At 33.1% G+C, this 21,463-nt stretch overlaps 1 long non-coding RNA gene and 1 other non-coding gene across 2 annotated transcripts; one reads left to right on the top strand and one right to left on the bottom strand.

Moving 5' to 3' along the window:
• Positions 1 to 11,894: 11,894 nt before the first annotated feature.
• LOC138710071 (uncharacterized) lies at positions 11,895 to 21,120 on the top strand. The gene is made up of 3 exons (XR_011335043.1): positions 11,895 to 11,951; positions 17,346 to 17,412; positions 21,020 to 21,120. It is a non-coding gene; the product is annotated as an uncharacterized lncRNA (long non-coding RNA).
• Positions 14,852 to 14,924, bottom strand: TRNAG-GCC (transfer RNA glycine (anticodon GCC)). The gene has a single exon. It is a non-coding gene; the product is annotated as a tRNA-Gly (tRNA).
• Positions 21,121 to 21,463: the final 343 nt, after the last annotated feature.

The following is a 21,463-nucleotide window of genomic DNA, read 5'->3' as shown; positions in this document are numbered from 1 at the left end:
TATATTGTTCTTAATAGAATTCAAGAAAACGGAATTAACTGTCCTAAGAAGAACAAAGGGCAGCTATTACATAATAGAATAATAAACTGCACAGATTTGTTACAAAAGATATTAAATGATGTAAAGCTGATTAAGTACAATGTATAGTGAGTCACGCAGACTTTGCATTCCTATTTATTTTACCGCCCTAACATTTTAACATGACATTTTAAAAGAACTGACTCAATGAAGTTAGTGTTAGTGCCAAGAGTAAAAAGTAATAGAAGACATATAATTTACCACTTTCCAATACCATAATTACCATTAATATAATTGAATCGCACTTTTTAGAAAGGAACTAAGTCAAAATGTTCTATTTTTCAGGAGAGCAAAAGAACTTAATTTCATGAATAAATACCAGTGTACCCGTGCCTAATATAAACATCAACTCGATGTTAGAGATACAGGGAAAGGTTTGTTTAAGTTCCTTCCTTTGTTTATCTTTGCGTCTTGGAAGTATTAATCATTTCATCAGAATAAATAAAAATGACAGATTTTGACTTAGTTCCTTTCTAAAAAGTGCGATTCAATTATTACAGTAAGGTTCTTATTGCTGCTTCTTCTCCATATTCACTGCATTTAACCCCGCAATTTATTAACTGAGCTACATGTTTTAAATTTGGTATTATGAAAAATTCTCTCTTTGTTGTAATACAAGAAAGAAACAGAGTCGTTCTACTTACTTGGGTGCGCATGAAATATTAATTTACGTACATCTTTTGAAAGGTAGTTCAGAAAATAAAGAATAAATAGTAATATCATTCGCAACATGGGAAAGGAAAATTTTCTAGACCGAGAGTAAATGTCGGTTTCTAGGTTACCAAATCGGAAGAGAATATAACATTTTCTCAGTAGGGAGAGAATATAACATTACGAGTACCTCCACAGGGAGAAAAAAGTGACAAATATAACGTAATAATGAAATATATAATTATTATTGCAAAATATTATATTAGTATCTTATACCAATCGGCGTTGCTATGACATTTCATTTGCATTTGTGCATATACACCCAAGAAAATAGCTCCAGTAAATAGGCCAGCCGTGGCGAAAATGGCATCGTGCGCCGAGCCGATGTGTAACCTGCAATGTGCATAGCACCTATGGAAGGAGGCGGACACCCGAAGAAGAAGTGAAGCAACTGTCTGACTTATTAAAGGATTTTCATTTTCCTTACGTCAAGCACATAATTACAGTTTTATACAGTACAAGGCTACAAACTAATGTTTAGTACGTATAACGAAGAAAGAAATGAGCAATGAAACATAGGACACATTATCACAATCTAAAATTAATTGTCTTCAGAATGTCTGTGCAATAAAGTTTCAAAATCAGGAATTATGTCACTTACTGCCAGTCGTAGTCTGTCAGTCGTGATCTAATTTTGGTTTTTACTATTTTCATTGTTGAAAATAATTTTTCACAAACATAAGTTGTAGCGAACATGGCTTCAAATGAGCAAGCGAAAGAACGAAGCTTCGGATATTTATTTTTTGGCAAAGATTTGAAAAGTTCAACATTTGTCAAGTCCTTACATCTAGATTTCATTTAACATCCCATTGTAAATCTGTGAGTTTAAAATGAAGACCTAACCACATTATTCGTACATCTGCTGAAAAAGGATCGATGTACAGAGATAATAATAATAATAATAATAATAATAATAATAATAATAATAATAATAACACTTAATCTTTTATTGTTTCATGAGTAACATGTAGTATAATGCCGTTTTATGTTATACAACCGTTTTCCTCGTAATACTTGTGAACAAATCATACATTTAATATTCTCACCATATTGGCAAAAAAAATGCGTCCCCCATCCTACTTGAAAATTTCGTTTTTGTAGATGGACATGTATTCGAGATACGCCATTCGCAAGTCAGAGACAAATACAAATGGAACGGAGTTTGACTCCAGTGAGTGAGGGGGGACTGTGGGAAGTAGAAAGCAAGAGAACTGCACAGCTATCATTGCGAGCCACAATGTGCTCGTGAGTCACATTTTCGCCACGGCTGGAATAAGCTATCGATAATAAAAATTTTAGAAGTAAATTATGACAACTTACTCCAGTTGTCGTGAACAAAATAGTATATAGGCCTATCTGTTGGTTAGCCAGATTAGTTGCGGTAGTTTAAGGTATTCGCTCCAGATGGCAGTGCGTGACTTCACGAAACGGAGTCCGTGGATGTAATAGAGTAGCGCAATCACCCAGTCGGCCGCCATTGTTATTTTTTTCAACACTCTTGGGATAGGAATATTTAAAATAAAACTCAAGTATTTTTAATTTGAATGGAAAAAACTTCAAAAGGACCTTCATATATTTTAGAAATTATTGTCAGTCAACATACTAATGTACAAAAACTTCATTTAATATTATTAAGTCATAAATATGCATTTAAGCAGGGGCGTAACCAACGTGATACGGGCCCGCCTGTAAAAATAAAATTTCGGGTCCCCTAAAATGAAGTGTGTAACCTATCAATAACTAAAAATAATATAATAGTTATTTATGTAACAAGTGGATAATCTTGATGATTATGGCATGAGTGAAAGTGAGTGCGACAAATTTCATGAGTGTGATAAGATTATCCACGAATTGGATATAACACTTTATGGCATCTTAGCATTATAAATTGTAGGAAAGAAATTAAGAAAAAACTTCAATTCAGGATGAATAATAGCTGACAAATTGTCTTCATAATTATGTTCGTATCGATTAATTGCGCCTGGCATTGACATCGAGTAAAGTGTAATGGATGACCTTGCAGGTTAGGTTACAAATGTTCCTTTATTTTGTTAATATAGTTTCTCTGAATCACAGAATTGTTTTATGTGATGTTACGAAAGTGATACAAAATTGTTAAAGATAGGAAATAAATATGTTACCATCTCTTTCGCCCTGCATTTAATTTTGTCTTACGTCGCGCTTACAAGCGGTAAGCAAGATAACAACGTTCCAGTATTGCGTCATAGCGAATACGTCATTACTTCTCCTTCTCACGCATGCTATAATAAGATGATTATGCATGATATCGGATGTAGTAACAACCTGTTTATAATGCTAGAATGGCATAAAATATTTTATCTACTAACGTTGGAAAAGTAGGTCATGGTTAAATAAAATGGAAAACACGTTGCTAAGTTATTTTACTTAGCAACGTGTTATGAACCAATTTATAAAGAATTATTACTATAGCAACAGTACAGCAGACGTCATGAATCATCTATACTAATAATAAATCTGTAGCCGAAATTTTTCTGGTAATTTTCGATTTTCCAAAAATAATTGGTCCTAACATATATAATTAACCGCCCTGAAACCGAAAATGGCTTTTTTGAAAATTTTGTTTGTATGTCTGTCTGTCTGTCTGTCTGTCTGTCTGTCTCTCTGTCTGTCTGTCTGTCTGTCTGTCTGTCTGTCTGGATGTTTGTTACCTTTTCACGCGATAATGGCTGAACCGATTTATATGAAAACTGGAATATAAATTAAGTTCGTGTAACTTAGAATTTAGGCTATATGGGATTCAAAATATTTTATTTAAAAGGGGGTTATAAGGGGGCTTGAATTAAATAAATCGAAATATCTCCCTTACTATTAATTTTCATGAAAAATATTACATAACAAAAGTTTCTTTAAAAATAATTTCCGATAAGTTTTATTCCATGCAAAATTTTGATAGGACTGATACTTAATGAGATAAATGAGCTTCAAAATTACAATAACAACGCCATCTAAAGCGGTGTAATGAAATAAAAAACAAATTACTTTGTCTATAAGGGGCCTTGGACAACAACAATCGAAAGCTATGAAACATACGGTAGCCTACAGAGAATGTTTCTGTGTTTGTATGAAGTAATATCGGAAGCTAAATTAACCGATTTGTATATTTAATTATTAATTCATCATTGAAAAGTGTAGTTTCTCTAGATGGACATAATGCTATAATGTTATTACAGTAACTTCTGATTGAATCGAGGACAGGTAAGATTAAAATAGCTTCCTATGCATAGAAAACTTGATAGGCATTCGCTTCCTGTATTTCCTACAATAATTTTTATGACCAAATGAGTGGTCTCTGGATCAAAATGATCGCATTTTAATTTTTTTAATACAATTTAAATTAAGTAACATAATAAACGACTTATCCTTCTATCGATCACGAATGTTCCCTGGATCAAATGTCCTATTTTAATTATGTAATTACTTTATATTTATTTCTAACGGTTGCAGCGGAGCGCACGGATACGGCTAGTAAAAAACAAAATTCTTCACTGATACAAAAGATTTAATAGGCCTAATTGAATTTATAGATTTATTTTCTTCTATTTTTCGGCAAATGACGAACAAAGTAGATAAAGTATTGTACGTATATATCTCGTATAAAAGTAGTGGGTCTTAGATCACTCCCTCTGGTTGTGATCTAACTTGACCGACTCGGTAATAAAGCTAGGCTATACTTTTGTACGTCCTTTATATGATATACTATTACGGGATTTAAACACAACGTCAATATATTTGATATATATTCAGATTCACGATATTATTATATTCAAAGAAGTGTCACTACTGTGTCTTTAATAAGTAAGTTTTTGTACTTCCAGTTTCATACCACACATAATCATGTGAAAGTAAAGTGACAATTTTCCTTTGATCCATATCATTCGAATATAAAAATGCATGTGGACTGCCTCACCAAATAACGTCCACAAAACCTAAACCAAGGTTTTAACAGTATAATAGATGAGTCTGTAAAGATGTTGAGTATGTATTTTAGTTCTAAACTAAGATAGAACATTGCTGTCAGTTATTACGTAAAAGAATTTCTGGAGTAATCTTTCTCTTAAAAACTCTCGTGCATAAGATTCCCAGACAATATTTAAAACAAGTCTTATTATGCACAGTTTCAGGGTATTATTAGATATAAGTTAGACTGTTTTTATATGGAAAAAGTTCTGATCTTTCAAACATTGTGGAGACAAAAGCAATTCGTATTTTAACAATATCACCACCCAGAGTATCTTGTAGATTTCTTCGTAAAAATTAAAAGATTATGACAGTGTACAACCTATACACAGAGTGTAAAGGGTGTAAATGCCGTCCTTTTCACAGTCGCCGGAGATGTCTACAGGATCAAAAAATGTCCCTACAACATAGGGTCAAAACTTGATAGTCTTCTTAGAAAAAAATATTTCTCTCTTATTTTATTCGCGTTATACTGCTTATATCGTTAGTAAAATTACGAAAACAATTGCATTAGTAGGTATATCTAGCAAAGAGTTAATATTAGTTTAAATACATATTGGTATGTTCTATTAAGTGTTCGTGAAATTAAACAAAATTACACGCTTAAATTTGTTAATATTCTGGCGTGAGAGACCTGGCAACGTGTTCACCAGGCAGTCTGCACAGACGTACGTACAAGTTCCCTGTCCATAGGTCTACTGCCGAGCGGATGACAGTTCGGTACCAGGTATTCGATAAACAACTTACAATGTCATTCACAGTTTATGAATATCATATGTTATTAATTTATGGAGAAAGTCGTCGTAATTCAAGTGAGGCAAAAATATGTACCGTCAATGTTTCCCGCAATGAAGATTACCTAATTGGCGAACTTTTGTAGCGGTTTCTCAACGATTATTATTAGAGATAGAAGTCTCTTACCTCGTTCCGAAAATCACACAAACAGAAATTTCTTTAAAAATGGTACTGCTTTATGGAAGCGGGAGAGATTAAAATGTTGCATTCAAAAAAAAAGTTAGTGTGATAATGTGCAGTAAACCATAATTGCTTATTTTTTAGACTACAATAAAGAAATGGACCAATATTCCCAATATTGTTAAATAAAATGTAAATTTACCATGAAGTTCTATTAATGAGATTGAAAGTTTGTATTTGCTGTTCGTTTCATGTAAACGACGGTCCGCCCCTGCATTAGAACAGAGCAACTGTTTTGTACCGACATGTCTGTATCCGCCTGAGCTGTACAGTGTACTTGTAAACTCCCTCCTCCCCATCTAGCAACGTTGCCAAACGATTGTGAACTTCAATAATTAGTTAAATAATGCAATTAGAAAAAAAATTGTAAGGAATTTTTTCTTCCTTATGCCATGAATAATCATCAGTTAAAATAATGGCACTTATACTCCTTACACCCTGTATATTTGAATTCTAATGCATGTAAAAAAATAATATCTTTAATTATACGCTTTTAAAAGATTTGCATAATTATGAAACTAGAAACATTGAACAACTAAATGTACCATTTGTCAGGCTACAATAAACACAATCTAGTTATTTAATTGAGAGGCTCAGTGGAAAAGGGATACATGCCAGATTCCTGTTGATTTTTAGTTTCTTTGATAATCCGTCAGATCTTGCCATCTAGGACCTCTTTCGTGAACTTCCAGTCTTCTGGCATGTGTCTCCCGGATATGTCAAGCACTTATAAATGCCTCAATTACTGCAATAAAAGTTTACCTATAATAAGATAACGGCAAATATGCAGACACAAAATGAGAGACAATTGAAGTTTCAAATTAAGACTTGGATACGAAATAATCTTTTTCACAACTTAAATTAATTCTTTGATAGTGATGTGACACTTTAGTTGTAGGCGTTATGTGTTTAATTTTAAAATTTTTAACATTGACATACACTGTTATACTTATTACCTTAATGAGGCCTCTTGTAGGCCTACTACTCTACTTTTGGACAGAAAGTATGATTTTGAATATTATCTTATCTTTGCGGTAACATTGTCATAATACGGACAAAACAGTAACGAACCCGAAAACAATACAACGATATGATTACATGAGTACTGTTACTTGTGTCGTATGCCTGAGTAGAAAAACAGTACATGATCCGAAAAAAATATTTAATTTATTTCTCTTTTGAAGTATCTATATGAGCACCTCAATTAGAAATATCTTACCCCGGCTACTTTACGTATCATCAGGCTAAAAATGTAATCATACCAAAAGTGCAATGTAGTGGAAAAATTTCAGACCAAGGTAAAATCTTCTATAAAATCCAGTTGCCCATATTTTTCTCTGTATCCCAACAAATTTTAAAGGTATCCACGTGTATTTTTAAAGACGAATTAATAATAATAATAATAATAATAATAATAATAATAATAATAATAATTTATTTAATCTGGCAGAGCTAAGGCCAGTAGGTCTTCTCTTCCGCCCAGCCAGACTCTAATTCTAATTGAATACAATTGCTTACATAGTTATTACATTAATATCTAGATCATAAAACATGAAAGTAAATAATGAAAATTGGATAACTAATGTTAGTGTGACAACAATAAACATTGGTAAGAAATAGTTATAATAATAATAATAATAATAATAATAATAATAGTAATAATAATAGTAATAATAATAATAATGAGATAATTTAGATACTTATCTGTGATATATATAACCATTAAACATTGAGAAACCTGAAACAGCTATTATTGTTAACAAGAATTGTTAGAAAAATATTTCGTTAGCCTATTCTTAAATTGGTTTGATGTCTGACAGTCCCTGACATTACTCGGTAGGGAATTCCAAAGTCGAGGAACAGCCACAGTGAAAGAAGATGAATATGAGGATGTTCGGTGGGAGGGAATGGATAATATTGAGGAGTGTTGTGATCGTGTGTCTAGGTTATGATGGGTGGATACATTTTGGAAACGAGACGCAAGATAGGAGTGGAGAAATGCAATATGTGAAAGAGAAGGGAAAGACAGTGGATTTTCCTACGATCTTCTAGACGGAGCCAGGACAACATTTCGAGGGATGGTGTTACGTGATCAGCCCGGCGAATATTGCAGACGAAACGGACGCACATATTATGAACACGTTGTAGTCTCTGCGCCGAAGTAACGCTTAGGTCAGTAAGCAGAATATCACAGTAATCGAAGTGGGGCATCACGAGTGTTTGCACTAACATTTTTTTCATGGAAAAGGGTAGAAAATTCTTCAATCGTCTAAATGAGTGGATTAATGAGAATACTTTTTTGCAGGTTTCTGCAACTTGAATGTTCCAATTTAAACTTTTATCCATATAAATACCTAGATTCTTTACTGATTCACTGAACGGAATTTCGGTGCCGTGTATTTTAATCGGGGACAAATTTGGTATGGTAATAGTGCTTAACAAACGTGAATGGCCCACAATGATTGACTGTGATTTTGGAAAACTTCAAAGAATATTCCTGTAAATTTTGATATTCTAATGAACGTATGAACGTTTTAGTAAACATTTTTAAAAATATTGTGGAAATATTGAATGCAATAGTTTTCAATAAATATATTAATCGATTCCTATTGGAAGGTCAAATAATTGAATTAGCATGAACAATTGCTCCTGCGGTAATTCTAGTTTTTATTCCAGTACCACACTTGCGATTCTTCCTAATTGCAGTAATCTTTTTAAACTTTATGTAGAAATATCATATACAAGCGCCAATTTTTCTCATAAGCTAGTGGAACGGTTTGACGAATGCATTCCTTTACAAAGCCCACAGAAATCATTAAACTTTAGTAAATACAACCATGTTTCTAGGTTAGCCTGGGAATGAGACATGAGTTTTTGTTTGTTTGAAATAATATGATTAAAGCTATTTTCCAAATTTCTACAATTTCACTAGTTTATGAAAAAATTCTCACATATATCTCAGTTTTCCACTTCTTTAACGAGATATTTTCGAAAATAATTTATTAAAATATTTATATATTCACTATATTATTACAAAGTTATGGTCATCAGAATTTCTTTAAACTACATCAAAAATTTCAAATGGATGGTTTTAACAGTTGATGAGATGCAGAGGAAAGTCGACCTGGGTAACGCAGTCGGTATAGCACTGGCCTTCTGTGCTCGAGGTTGCAGGTTCGATCCCGGCCCATGTCGATGGCAGTTAAGTGCGCTTAAATGCGACAAGTTCATGTCAGTAGCTAGATTTACTGACATGTAAAAGAAGTCCTACGGGGCAAATTCCGGCACACCGGCGACGCTGATATAACCTCGGCAGTTGCGAGCGTCGTTAAATAAACCATAAGTTCATTTAAAATCTTTTACAGAGGAAAAGAGGAAACTGGTGTACTTTATTTTATATTTATTTTATACTTTAGACTTCATAATTTATATTTTATGCTTATATTTTGTATTTCTTATTTTTCGTTTCGTTTCGTTTTATTTCATTTTTTATGCATTCTTATTTTTTTTTTCATTTTTTTTTTTACTTTTTTTTCGTTCTTTGTTTTTTTTTTATTTTATAGTACATAATTGCACCCCGGACGTTCCGTTTCCCGAAAACAAAGTAATATTGTGAAATAATATAAATAATTAAGGACTACATATCCTTTAAAGGATCCATCCCGAAACAGTTTGTTGATTTTTATAAGATTTTTCATTTGCCGTCATCTTTAAATTACCAATGTTTGTTTACTTTCATTGAAAGGTTCGATTGCGTTGTTAAGAAATCACCTCAGATAATACATTCCACTGTACTTTTCTTTTTCTCTTTCTTGCTTTGGTTTTATATTCATAACAAATTATCCATGTAATATGTACTATTCAAAATTTTGTTTTTGTAAATGGTAGGCCTATACTTCGTCTTCTAGGCAATTCTTGTTTAGGGAAAGTGTTTAATAATAATAAATTAATAAACCACTGTACAAATATTTCAGAAATAAAATGACGAAAAATCTTAACTATCATGCATCAACCCCATTTACCATCTTATTTACAGTATGTACTAGTAGAACTAGACTATATCTCTTGGAATAAGAAACTTGTGACAAACTTCATAGTCTGATTGGCTAAACGTGGGAAATAAGCAGTTACTCCCCAAAAACAAACATTCGCTTAGCATGTAAGATTATTACCAATATTGTCGATCCTTGCCTTTACTTTATCGTGTCGATATTCACCTCCAAATACATAGCATATTTTTAAGGTAACATTTGCAAACTGCTGTATAAAAAGAGTAAAATGTGCAACATCTCATATACTTTGCTTCTTTCCGCGCATGTTTATCTTTAACCAGAGTATATTTCCTGTATATATTTTTTTACTCCTATTTGCATGTAGCACGTATGGGCGAATCCAGAAATGCATATTGAGTGTTAGTTGGAAGGCCGGAGGGAAAAAGACCTTTGGGGAGGCCGAGACGTAGATGGGAAGATAATATTAACATGAATTTGAGGGAAATGGGATATGATGATAGAGACTGGATCAATCTTGCTCAGGAAAGGGACCGATGGCGGGCTTATGTGAGGGCGGCAATGAACCTCCGGGTTCCTTAAAAGCCAGTAAGTAAGTAAGTAAGTAAGTATTTGATAATTTTACATTCAGAAACAATTAAAAACAAATCCTTTACGTAACAATATTAGATTCATATAAAAGCGCAAATATTCAAAAAATAATTCAGCCCACTACCGTAATTATCACCAAAATATTATGACCTATGAATTGACAATCATAATTTCTTCACCCATTTCACGAGGAGTTGTTCGTTCAAAGAGAATCAACGGCCATCTTTACCGAGGTTTTTCATTGAAACATTCATAATGACACTTATGACGAATAAGGTCGCAAGTTGGGGTTTTTCTCGGAATTCTCTCGTTTTTTCCCCATCTACATCATTCCGTCCCCATTCCATAGCATTCCCCGATCGCCGGCTGGCGAGGCAGGGGGGAGAAGACCTAGGGATGAGGGAGGTTGCCTGCTCCAATCCTACATGCGCTTAGCTTGAGAGTTAGTGCAACAGATCGAAACAGGTCGCAGTGCTGGGCTAAAGTGCTCCCTCTCATAAATTCCAATTCCGTTTCAAAAACATAAAATGTGACTTTTAATTTTTGTATTTCATTTAGAATTGAACGGGTTACGTCAGCTGCTTGTCTATGCGGATGACGTGAATATATTAGGAGAAAATCCACAAACGATTAGGGAAAACACGGGAATTTTACTTGAAGCAAGTAAAGAGATAGATTTGGAAGTAAATCCCGAAAAGACAAAGTATATGATTATATCTCGTGACGAGAATATTGTACGAAATGGAAATATAAAAATTGGAAATTTATCTTTTGAAGAGGTGGAAAAATCCAAATACCTGGAAGCAACAGTAACAAATATAAATGATACTGGGGAGGAAATTAAACACAGAATAAATATGGGAAATGCCTGTTATTATTCGGTTGAGAAGCTTTTATCATCCAGTCTGCTGTCAAAAGATCTGAAAGTTAGAATTATTTATAAAACAGTTATATTACCGGTTGTTCTTTATGGTTGTGAAACTTGGACTCTCACTTTGAGAGAGGAACATAGGTTAAGGGTGTTTGAGAATAAGGTGTTTAGGAAAATATTTGGGGCTAAGAGGGATGAAGTTACGGGAGAATGGAGAAAGTTATACAACACAGAACTGCACGCATTGTATTCTTCACCTGACATAATTAGAAACATTAAATCCAGACGTTTGAGTTGGGCAGGACATGTAGCACGTATGGGCGAATCCTGAAACGCATATAGATTGTTAGTTGGGAGACCGGAGGGGAAAAAGACCTTTGGGGAGGCCGAGACGTAGATGGGAAGATAATATTAAAATGGATTTGAGGGAGGTGGGATATGATGATAGAGACTGGATTAATGTTGCTCAGGATAGGGACCAATGGCGGTCTTATGTGAGGGCGGCAATGAACCTCCGAGTTCCTTAAAAGCCAGTAAGTAAGTAAGTATTTCATGTCGTTTATATGGACTATGAATGCATTGTAGTTCTTAATTCTACAAGTTAGTTTAACATGTGTCATTCTTGTTCTCAGGAGTATTTTGCCCAATTTAGTAGCTTATATAAGTTGAGGCCAAACTGTGTAGCGTCATCAATACCAGAAGCGAAACAACTTCAGGTAAGAGGTCTTCTATTCGATTACATTGTATTCTATTCCAGTCTACTTCTTTACTTCATTTTCTACGTTTAATTAAGTTACAAAATATTACTCTATTCCACTGTCCATACAAGTTTACTTTTGCAAAGTTAATATCTTATTTACAATATATCTCTTATATCCTCATAAACTGTTTATCTGGTATGCAAATGATAAATGCTGACTCATTTCATCATTAAATTCAAATAATTAATTCTTCAATCTTCATTTAATTTTCTTAGCGATTAATATACATATATGAGTAGTAAATTGTTCTTGGTTGTATTGATTAAGGGGTTAGGTACAGCTTACAGCAGTAAAATTTTTGAAAATATTCAACATGGTTTTCTTCCATTACTGTATCTTGTACAATAATTAAAATTGGTATGTGTAAAACACTGTGCTTCTGCTATATGAAAAAATATTTTTACGATTTAAAAAAAAAATACTTTTTTTTAATTCAAAATGTTGGCAGTTTACTGTGCAGTGATAAAGCTTTTCCCTCATACCTCATAAACTTGTTAACTTTTTCATGTTCTCTCCCTTTTATTTTATTGCTGAAACTCATGTTTACAATATCATGGTCTTTCAACTACATTTCTTAATAAATAATTTTTTTTGTGTTAGAAGAAAAAACTTATATGTGATCATTTTTTAAAGTGCATTTATTTTTTATCAGACAATCTATCAAAAGTAGAGAAGTGATTTTGCACCATTGTAGATTTAACATGCATAAATATACACAAAAAATTTCATCACAGAATGTTGGATAGTTTTTTAGTTATGTGGGAAACGCTTCATCACTGCACAGTGAACTGAATTTTGAAAACGAAAATGTAAATTATTGTTTGTAAATCGTAAAAATATTTTTTTTTTCATATAACAGAAGTACAGTGTTTTACACGTACTATTTTTCATTACTGTACAAGATACAGTAATGAAGGAAAAAAATGTTGAATATTTCCAAACTTTTACTGCTGTAAGCAGTACCTAACCCCTTAAGCAATATTATTTGTTGCGCGTTCAATATATGTTATTTGTTTTCTTAAAGGCATACTGCAACACGATCAACATTGTTTCATATAGCTTAAGTGAAGAATGTCTTATAAACTGTAGTGAATGTATAACAATTTATCGTTCCATTAGACATTTAAATCTGCATTTCGAATAAGGAACTGTTGATGAGTATATCCACATAAATTCTACGATAAGTAACATCACCATAACAGCAATTGAATGATAAATAAATGTATTCTTAAACTCTGGTATATTGAGTAACAAGTATACATCCTGATATACCATTGCGGATTGATTATACAGTATACATTTTAATGCTGTTGTCTGAACATGAAAAATGACAACGTATTACAGTATGTAGTTCTATATCTCGACACTTGCCATATACCGTAGGGTCAAGTAGAGCTATTATGATACAAACATTAACGTCTGCTGTAATTTTTCTATCAAAGCATACACAAATTTGAAAAATTTAAGTCAAATGCTACTTTAGACATATATGAAGGATTTGGAGTTAAATTTATTTTTATTTGTAATAATGAATCAAATTAAAACCACTGTATCATATTAGCCTTCAGTGTTGGCTATTGTGATACACCTAGAAGGCTATTCTGATACAGTGCTATAAATCAGGTCATATTATACGGAGCAATCAAGTAAAGCTACTGTGATACACACAGATGTTTAACGTATCATCTATAAAATTTCGATTTAAATCACATCAAAATTGACTAAGATTTAATAACTTTTATAATGACCTTCTTTGCCCATAAAATTTACCGGTATACAATTTACTAAAAAGATAACACCTTACTTACTTATTTATTTTGTCTGCTTGCCTATTTATTTATCTACCTTTCTACCTACCTACCTATTTACTTTCTTTTATTTATTTATTTATTTATTCATTTATTTATTTATTTATTCATATATTCATTCATTTATTTATTTATTCATATATTCATTTATTTATTTATTTATTCATATATTCATTCATTCATTTATTTATTCATATATTCTTCATTTATTTATTCATATATTCATTTATTTATTCATTTATTTATTCATATATTCATTCATTCATTCATTTATTCATTCATATATTCATTTATTCGTATATTCACATATTCACTCATTCACTCATTCATTCAGTGATTTATTTATTTATTTATTTATTTATTTATTTATTTATTTATTTATTTATTTATTTATTTATTTATTTATTTATTTATTTATTTATTTATTTATTTATTTATTTATTTATTTATTTATTTATTTATTTATTTATTTATTTATTTATTTATTTATTTATTTATTTATTTATTTATTTATTTATTTATTTTATTTATTTATTCTGGTGGAGTTAAGGCCACGAGGCCTTCTCTTCCACAATGTCCATATTATAATTTTGTGTGTATGGAGATAGATTCGGAAAATTATGATACAATTTGTATTGCTAAAATAAACTAAATGCTTTTTAAAATAATTATGAATGTATTTTCCAAAGTTGTGCTACATTTTAGCAGTACGAATAATGACTAAGTCTTATTAGGCTAAAATTGTTAATGGTGAAGAATCGGTACTTCGGTAAATCATAGTAATATAAAATTGTTAAGTAATTGAGTAAAAATAGGTCTGTAGGTATGTTTTTAACTTACAGATCGACTGTATTATAGGTTCCAACATGTAAATTCAAACATCCCTCAATAGCTGAGAATTTATGAAATACATCTCAAGAGGTAATAAATTACATTAAGTTAGAAAATTGATCAACATGGTGAATATTTTTCAAAGTAAATATTATCACAATAACTCTAAAATATGTATAATAGAAGCCCTTCCTAATAAATTCGAGTGAAAAATTGTTCCGGGGCCGGGTATCGATCCCGGGGCCTTTGGCGTGGCACACCAACGCTCTGCCGACTGAGCTACCCAGGAACTTCGCCCGACAACGTCTCAATTTTTTTCCTTTTTATCCACAGAACTCAAGTGGGCTGACAAGACGCCAGAAACTCGCATCCAGTGCACACAAACTCTGTGTGACTAGAAATTGTGGTTTTCTTTTAATGTATCTACAGTAGCGTATATATTATGCAAATCTAGCTTACAGATAAAAAAAAAGGCAGCAAATGCTCGACATTCACAGCTTTTGTTGAGTTGACACTGTTCTGAGTAAAAGGAAAATTAAAAAATGATTCTATATATATTTTTTTTTTCATTCAAGAGCAATAACAAAATTAACACAGTACACGTGAAAGTTTTTTCAAGAAACAAAACTGCCTTTTCTTTTAATACATTTATGAGGCTGATAATGATTTCAGTTTTTTCAGTATCCCTCCTTAAAGATAATAAAACCGCAGTTTTAAATACTTTCAAACTTAACCTTTGGTATTACATTTTGAAGTCTGTATCAAATTAGTCCAATTTATTTTACTGTATCACATCGACGGCCAAGTTCAAAAAGGAAACAACTAAAAAAAATTACTTTTCGAATCAGACATAACATAAGAATGGCAGAAAATTACTTTTCGTGGCTCAATACAGTAATAACTCGTAACTTTGTGTGTACGCAGCATGAAAGGGCTAAATCCACATGGAACTGATCATTTGTAATGAAATAAACAATTCAAGACGGCAACAACTCGAAATGTTTGCTTCTCGATCTGTGAGATCCTTAATTCACCAGTTCAAAACGGGAACTACTCGAAATTTTTACTGCTGTGCTACAGGGTTGTTTCCAATCTCTGATAACCAATTTGAATGACATCATGTGCGTCAGGAATCACACGACAACTGAACTGTGGCGCGAGGTGACAAACCAGTAGTGAGTGATCTCATAGTCAGAGTGTCGGCGACTCTCAGCAGAAATTCCTAAGAAAATCGAGCCTTTTTGGGAGGGGTACGTTACGACTCTTTCCAATGCCAAGTACAGTTAAGTGAAAATAAAAGAAGCCTGCAACAAACGAGGTTTCGTTATTTCCAAGAAAGGCATCTTCTGTGTACTTAATAAGATTGGTAAAGCTCGAATGGAATTAATTTGTATCATCTCGTGGGGTGCGGCGACTTGTGACGGGGGGGTGGATTTGCTTGCTTTTTTTCACTCTGGAATTAATCCCATCGAGCTTTGCCAGTCTTATTAGGTACACACAAGATGCCTTTCTTGGAAATAACGAAACCACGTTTTTGCAGGCTCCTATGATTTTCACGTAACTGTACTTGCCATCGGAAAGGATTGTTATGTACCCCTCCCAAAAAGGCTCGATTTCCTTGAGCATTGCTACTGTAATACACCGTGGAATTTGATTATGAAATCACTCACTACTGGTATGTCACCTCTCGTCGCAATTCAGCTGTCGGTGTCATTCCTGACGCACATGACGTCATTCAAATTCGTTATCAGAGATCGGAAACAATCTTGCATTATAATAAGCGAGAATATAAACTCATATTTAATTCACAACCACAGAATTTCCACTTAAGCATTTGATGATGTACTGTCTTCTCTCTACACACTTACGCTTAACTGTCAGTTTTCTACATAGTTACTAATGCAATCAAAAGAATTCGAGCTTCATATTTTATTTTCAGAAATTGATTCTTTATTTACAACTTACTAACGAAATGTTAAATTCTTAGACGACAAAAATCGGACATGCCAACTCTTAACCAAACCATGTTACTAGGTATACCTGCAACTATATTTTATTTAGCACTTTCAGAATCGATATGGATAGAAGAATTAATAAACATTTTAGCTACTCGTTGTCCTAATTATTACATCTAATTTAAAAATACTAATCTTCGCAGAACTCGTTTCATTTTGTAAGAACGTTGCAAGTGAAACATTATCCTAAAAATAATATATTAGGAGCTTGGAGATACAAAGACACAGCTCCATGCTTCAATCAACGCGGCCCTAGAATAAGGCTGTGTGGTCGGCACCACGCTTAGATCGCATTTCGCCACAGAGAAATTCTCGTAGACAAAGAATTGAGTGGATCTCGGGGCTGTTCGGGAAGATTCAGCTCCGAAGAATGTCGCCAACATCCGGGAATGAATCAGGAAGTTTATATCCCTTAACCAGCTGGTCTATGAACGGAGCTAGCTGGCAGCAAGAATTAACTCTGAAGAATTGTGGAATTGTGTAACTGATGTAGAATTTAAAATATAACTGTTAGTTTTTCCATTTCTAGCATATTTCCAATTGTTCCTTGTTCCTTTCTGTAGAACACTATCCATTTTCTGCTATTTAATTTCGTAGTTGCTAAAGTTATATATACTGTCTGTGTGTATATATATATGTATATATATATATATATATATATATATCCTAAACAAAACAATTACTTTGCATTCTAGGTTCTACTGCAAAATGATTCGTACTCTTCTTCTATTTGTCCTTGCTGGAGCTATTCTCGCCATACACGTAAGTTCAATATCGCTTTCACTTTGTGCATAGTTCTTCTTTGAAAGTGACATCGACGCTTTTAGAAGGACATAAAACAGATATATCTGGTAAGCACTTCATGTACTGCATAGCTTATTTTGATGTTGCTGTGAAATTATATCTCTTTTAGTTCTGTTATAAATACATAACTTTCCTAACATTTTAATTGTAACTACCATATATAATAAGATTGAACGAAAATTTGCAAGTAAATTCTGAATTAAGTACAATATTAAATAAAGTAATACAGAAGTCTTTAGCCTGATAGAGGAAGCATATAAAAACCACTCTACACCACACAAATACTAAGGAGAAATGTATTTTTTAAGTATATATCTCCTGGAAGCTCAAAATCGGTTCTATCTTTTTCCTTTCTTAATTTTCCTTCTCATAAGTGCAAGTAACCCTTAAAATGACCAAGTTCACATCACTGTAAAACAGCGGTGACCAAAACTCGAGCTGCAGTGATTACATGCGACAGACAGCCTATGAAGTAAGGAGACGGAGGAAAGGTACTTGGCATGAAAACTACAACCAGTGATGGTTCTTGTACTAACATCTTGATCAATCCCGCGGATAAAAATCTCAAGCTTTGCTGTATCAATAATGTCACTGCTGTCATCAAGATCCAGTGACTAATATATGATTTTTCTTGCTTCTTTTTTTAACCTTCCTCTTGATTATAATCAGAAATTTTCTAAATTCTTCCTCGATACTTGGTCGAGAAATTAGTAGTTTTTCAAAATTAAAAACTTCTTATGGACAAGCTATTTAAGTCATTTTAATCATTACTCTTCTGAGAAATTCTGTCCTATTAAAATGCTTTAGAGCACGAGATATTTCAAATTCCATTAGGTAGCTGACTTCCTTACATTTATTTATCTCATCTTTCTCTTCCTGGGTATGATTTAACACATGTCAATTACTGAGGTTTAACAGTTCGTTGGCACATAATATTGAATCAATTTTTTTCTACAATATTATTATTAAATGAATAACTGATAAATAGTTACCCTCATCTAAAGATTAAGAAGATTAAAATTGAGATAAAACCTAATAATTTTATCCTTCTAGGGAGAAGATCTAAAAATATCAATATTCATGCACGTACAGAAGAACTATAGAAACACATACTTAACAGTAGTAATAATAATAATAATAATAATAATAATAATAATAATAATAATAATAATAATAATAATAATAATAATAATACATTATTCAGCGTAGCACTTAATGTTTCTATATACTCCTCATTGAACCGTTGAGCAAAGTAAACATATTACATTTTGTCCGACAGAACAACAAAAAAGTACTCCTCATTCTATACGAAACCACCTCTTACTACTTGAGACAGAGTTTGTAGAGGGACCTGATACCGCCACTGCTTGTCTTCAGTACGTGAATGAAATTCACAGCAATGTACAGGAAACTCCTCATACCCGTTTGAATGTCTGTGATTACACCATGTAATCACGACACCAGCTTTCGTCACTGCTGCGTGTAAAACCATAAATAAAGAGTAACTATTTATTACACACAAAATTATACCGCCAAACTAAATTAAGAAAATAATTATAATTAATATAGAACACAGCAACAAATAACACAACATTAGCAATTACAAAAGCAAACCAAAGCCACATAATAAACATAAAGCTACCGACGTAAATCTGTCTAGCGCTTGCTTGCTGATCCGGAGTTGCGCTCGGACGCGGGTTCGATCCCCGCTAGGTCTGTTTACCTGGTTGGATTTTTCGACGTTTTCCCCAGCCGTAAGACAAATATCAAGTAAAATGGCGAATACTCGGCCTAATTTCGCCAAGTACCATCTCCCTATCATCAATCCCATCGGCGCTAAATAAACTAGTACTTGATACAGCGTCGTTAAATAACCAAGTAAAAAAGTAATCATTATTATTATTATTATTATTATTATTAAGTAACAGGTGGCCCTGGTTCGAATCCCGGTCGGAGCAAGTTACTTGGTTGAGGTTTTTCCGGGGTTTTCCCCTCAACCCAATATGAGCAAATGCTGGGTAACTATCGGTGCTCGACCCCGGACTCATGTCACCGGCATTATCACCTTCATTCCATTCAGACGCTAAATAACCTGAGATGTTGATACAGCGTCGTAAAATAACCTACTAAAAAATTATTAGTAAAAGCCACTGGCGTAGTTCAGTCGGCTAAGGCACTTTCCTGCAGATTCAGACTTGCGCTCGGAAGCGGGGTCGATTCCCGTTCGGACTGATTACCTGGTTGGATTTTTCCCGAGATTTTCCCCAAACCGTAAGGCGAATGTCAATCTTCCGCATCGTCTCGCCAAATACTATATCGCTATCACCAATTCCATCGACGGTAAATAACCTCATAGTTGAAATAGCGTCGTTAAATAGGCCTAACCTACTAACTATAAGTAACTTTTCCTGAAGTAATTAAATTTTACAAATATGTGATGCATGCACTTACAGCAGCCGTGGCGAAAATATGACTCACGAGCACATTATGGCTCGCAATGATAGCTGTACATTTCTCTTACTACCTACCTACCCCAACCCCCACCGTCTCACTCACTGGAGTCAAACTCCGTTCCATTTGTATTTGTCTCTGCTGCGAGTGGCGTATCGTCCAAAGTCTCTCTCGAAACCATGTACCTCTACAAAAACGAAAGTTTCAATTGGGATGGGAGGACGCATTTTTTTACTGGCAATGATGAGAATATTAAAATGTATGATTTCTTCACAAGTATTACGAAAAAACGGTTGTATGACATAAAACGGCATTATATTACACATCACTCACGAAACATTAAAAGGTTAAGCATTATTATTATTATTATTATTATTATTATTATTATTATTATATTTTTATTATTACTATTATTATTGTTATTATTATTATTATTATTATTATTATTATCTCTGTACGTCGATCCTTTTTTCAGCAGATGTACGAATAATGCGGTTAGATCTTCAATTTAAACTCACAGGTTTACAATGTGATGTTAAATGAAAGCTAGATGTAAGGACTTGACAAATGTTTAACTTTTCAAATCCTTGCCAAAAAATAAATATCCGAAGCTTCGTTCTTTCGCTTGCTCTGTTGAAGCCATGTTCGCTACAACTTACGTTTGTGAAAAATTATTTTCAACAATGAAAATAGTAAAAACCAAATTTAGATCACGACTGACAGACAGATACCTTCATGATGAACTACGACTGGCAGTAAGTGACATAATTCCTGATTTTGAAACTCTATCGGAGAGACATTCTGCAGACTGTTAATTTTAGGTTGTGATAATGTGTCCTATGTTTTCTTGTTCATTTATTTCTTCATCACACGTACTAAACATTAGTTTGCAACCTTATACTATATAAAATTATATTTAAGTGCTTGACATAAGGAAAATGAAATCCGTTAATAAGTCAAACAGTTGCTTTACTTCCCCTTCGGGTATCCGCCTGCCTCCATAGGTGCCATGTAAGTTGCAGGTTACACAGTGGCTCGCTGCACGATAACATTTTCGCCACGGCTGACTTACAGTATTCGTATCATGAGAAAATATGCGTTGTATGTTTTGCAGGGCGCCTGGGTTTAAGCAAACCCCGGAGGTGATGAGGGTGAACCTAAACCAGTGGAACGTGTAGGTTAAAGTCACCAAAGCTGTTTCCTGGATCACAGGTACAATCCCTGTATCATTATTGTCTTCTGACTTTGAAGTAAGTTTTTGCGAAGAGTATAAAATTGTGAAGACAAGAAATAAACATTTAAAAGTTCCTTACTAATGACATAAATTGATGATGGTAATTTATTCGAATTGACGTCTCGTGACCAGAATATTGTACGAAATGGAAACATAAAAATTGAAGATTTATCCTTGGAAGAGGTGGAAAAATTCAAATATCTTGGAGCAATAGTAACAAATATAAATGACACTCGGGAGGAAATTAAACGCAGAATAAATATGGGAAATGCCTGTTATTATTCGGTTGAGAAGCTTTTGTCATCTAGTCTGCTGTCAAAAAAT

Source organism: Periplaneta americana, chromosome 12, assembly GCF_040183065.1.
Source record: "Periplaneta americana isolate PAMFEO1 chromosome 12, P.americana_PAMFEO1_priV1, whole genome shotgun sequence".
Lineage (NCBI taxonomy): Eukaryota > Metazoa > Arthropoda > Insecta > Blattodea > Blattidae > Periplaneta > Periplaneta americana.
This window is presented reverse-complemented; position numbering and strand designations above follow the sequence as displayed.